Raw genomic sequence first — 3,989 nt, forward strand, 5'->3', positions numbered from 1 at the left:
TTAGGAAAGGTTTATTATTAAAGGAGAAATTTTAGCTGAGACTTGAAGAAAACCAAGAAAGCCAGTGAGAGGAAGATGCATGAGGGGATATCCAGTGACAATGTCCAGACTCAGGAGATGGAATATTTTGTTCAAGAAATAGCAAAGGAGGCCAGTATCACTGGATCACAGTGTACATGATGTGGGAGAGGAGGGTGGAAGGCATAGGAATAGAAAGGTATGGGGGGGGTGGATGGTAAAGTTATGAAGGACTTTGATAAACAGAAGCTTTTATATTTGATCCTAAAGGTGATAGGGAGACATTGGAGTTTATTGAGTGAAGGATGGGGGTAACATGGTCAGACCTGGACTTTACAAAAATCACTTTGGTGGATAGATGGAAGATGAATTGGAATGGGGAGAGATTTGTGGCAGGCAGACCAACTGGTATGCTATACAACCAGTAGTCCAGATGTGAAGAGCCTGCACCAGGGTAGTGGCAGTATCAAAGGAGAGAAGAGGGTATATATGAGAGATCAGGGTTACATTCAATCAAGCAAGCAATAAATATTTAGTCACCACCTACTTTTTACCAGGCACAGCACTAAGCACTGTGGAAACAAAAGACACAAAAGACCATCCCTGCCCTCAAAGAGCTTACAATAAAATGGGAGGAGACAACATGCAAATAAATATATATCAAGCAAGCTATATAGAGGATAAATAGGAAATAGTTAACAAAGGGAAGGCACTGGAATTAAAAGGGGTTTAGGGAAGGCTTCCTGTATGAGGAGGGATTTGAGTTAGGACCTAAAGGAAACTAGAAAGGTCAGTAGTCAAAGCAGAAGAGTAAGAGTGTCCTAGGCATGGGGGACAACATGAGAAAATGCCCAGAGTCTTGTTCATGGGATAGCCAGTGTCACTGGATCAAAGAATACAAATGAGGAAGTAAGGTGTAAGAAGACTAGAAAGGTAGGAGGGAGATAGGTCATGAAAAGCTTTGAATGTCAAACAAAACATTTTGTATTTGCTCCTGGAAGCAATAGAAAGCCACTGGAGTTTATTGAGTAGAGGGGTTACATGATCAGACCTGCATTTTAGGAAAATCACTTTAGTGGCTTAATGTAAGATAGATTGCAGTAGAGAGAGACTAGAGAGGCAGGCAGACTCATCAGCACATGGGGGAAAGAGGGGAAAGAAGGAAAAAAAAGAAATTTGTATCATAACTTTATTAGTTATGTACCAAGTTGTATGTAATAGATTTCCAGTTTTGTGCACAATTACCTTTTTATTATACTGTTATGGAAATACTTGTTTTATTCCATAAATTAAAATAAAATACATGTTTTAAAAGATTTTTTTAAAAATTAAAAGATTGAAACCAGATTATTAAGGGCCCCTAAGTGACAGACTATGGATTACACTCAGAAGTGTATATTCAGACTTCTAGAAAGGCACAATTGTTTAGGCATTTTTCAGTCATGTCCAATTCTTCGTGACTCCATTTGGGGTATTCTTGGCAAAAATTCTGGAATATTTCTGTCATTTCCTTCTCCAGCTCATTTTGCAGATGAGGAAACTGAGGTAAACAGGGTTAAGCAACTTGCCCAGGGTCACACAGATAGTGTTTGAGGGCAAATTTGAAATCAGGAAGATGAGTCTTCCTGACTCTGGTCCTGGCACTCTATCCATTGTGCCACCTAGCCACCAAGAAAGGCACATAATCCAGGGTTTTATTTTCACAGGCTAAAGAGCCCCTGAAAGTGAACCAACTAAAATTTATGTGGAGGTGGAACTGTGATAGAAGAAGCAGGAGGAGGGCTGGAAATCAAGATTGGAAAACAAGTATAAAGACAAATTTGTGTGGCAGCTAAATGACTCTGGAGCAAAAGACCACTGATATGAAGGTTCAGATAAATCTCAGACACTGCAGAATTGAAGCACCTTTGGTAGAAGGCATCCTATAAATATATCTTGAAAATTTGCAACTTAGCCAGATCCCAATCAGAGCAGTTATTTGGTGCAACTTACATATATAATATAATGTTGACTACTTAGTACAATGGTTCCCTGGGAACCCAGGTTCTGGTAAATAGCTGAAGGTATCCCCAAACTGTAAATTTCTAAGAAAAGTAATTCAGTTTCCCTCAAAGGGGTGCAGTGGGAAGAGTGCTTTTCTTAGTAAAACATTGTTCGGGTCCCAGATCTGATATATATCAGCTGTGTGAACTTGAACAAGTCATCCCCCTCCATGGCTCAGTTTCCTCTTCTGTTAAATGATGCTAATAGTACTGCATTAGCATCCCAGGATGGTAAGGAAAGTTCTTTGTTAACTTAAAGCATTATATAAATGTAAATTGTTATTCTTTCTCAATATAAACAATATTAGAAAGATAGGATGGAGATGATTTTTTAAAGAATCTATGTACTCATCAATCCAAATTGTCTTTCCACTTTAAAAAATGCAACCAATATTTAAATGATAACCAAAAAAAGTGCTTTAAAAATTAAAATGTTCAGAGTTGGCTTTGAAAGAGATTGCTATGCATTAATGCTCAGTTTATATAGTCCAAGTAGAAAATAAAATCTTTTCAAATCGTTAGATAATGTGCAGATTTAGAACATGTTTTTTGTTTGTTTGTTTGTTTATTTGGGTTTTCTGAAGGTGTTTGTGAATGGTGGCATTAACTCCCTCTTACACAAAGGGTGTAACAGAAGTTGGAGAATATAAAACAAGCCACCTCAGATCTCATAGATATCCAACAAGTTCCTGTTGCCATAGCTACAAAGCAAAACTTCATAAAAATCAATTGTTTTGCAAACAATGGAAGTTTCTTTCAAACTATGTAAATAATTAAATAGGCACTTTTAAAAACTTTTTTTACAGTAAAATAGATGCTAGATGGGTCTATTGTTGCAATCAAACCATGCAGACAAAGAACATTGAATGAAATTATATAAATATTGAATAATTATGTGAATTATTTTTATGAAGGAGAAAAAACAATGTGTGTTTAATATAAACAGAATGATTATTTTTAATATAACCTCCCCTATGAGAAGGTGTTTTTTGAACTAGGGACTGATGCTATTATTGGATAATATTGTTTGATCCAATTGTACTTTTTTGAAACATTAAATTTCTTTTTCCCTCTATGGTATTGTGTCTTTCCCTCAATGGCATAATAGTTAAGGGATGAGGAATGGAGCATCTCACCCCACCCTGAAATGTATGGACTCTACTCACATATGTCCAAATACACCATTTATGTACCTGTGTGGAAGGAAGAAAATAGACAAGGTTCTTCCCATTGAAAACAGAATAGGTAGGTGGAGATAAACTAAAAGGTAAGAATAAAATAATGAAACAATAATAATAAAAGCTCACATTTATAGAGCACTTTATGGTTTGCAAAATGCTTTATATATATTATCTCATTTGATCCTCGTGACAACCGTCATGCCATTATTATTCTCATTTTATAAATAAGGAAAATTATGTTCAAAGAGATCAATTTGTAACTGGTTCACACAGCTAGCAAGTATCTGAGACAGGATTTCAATTCCTATTAGTTCAGTAACCTATCCACTATCTCATGTAGCCTCTCAATAACAAAAAAATGCATATACACAGAAAAGAAAGTCAAGGTAACGGGGCTAATCCATGTAGTACTTGGTGACATACCCATAAATGAGTATTCCCAAACAAGTTACCTTGGGTTCAAGGTGGTCTATTGTAGGGAGCCATCCTTATGGAAAATCTCTAAGTCCTTATAGACTTAAGGGGTCAGTACATATAGAGGCTTGCCTCAGGATAAACGCTCCCATGACTCTTGCCCCAATTCCACTTGTTACAGTTTGTTGATTCTAAGTTCTCACTCATGCCCAGCCTTGAGGCCAGGTGGCTGAATCAGGTAGACAATACTAAGAACTGGGCAGAGAAAACAATAGATATGAAATATGGCATTAAAACTACTTTCTCATGGGAAAGTGAGGATCTTTAGCTGCTT

Source organism: Phascolarctos cinereus, unplaced genomic scaffold (assembly GCF_003287225.1).
Source record: "Phascolarctos cinereus isolate Bilbo 61053 unplaced genomic scaffold, phaCin_HiC Scaffold_9;HRSCAF=440, whole genome shotgun sequence".
Lineage (NCBI taxonomy): Eukaryota > Metazoa > Chordata > Mammalia > Diprotodontia > Phascolarctidae > Phascolarctos > Phascolarctos cinereus.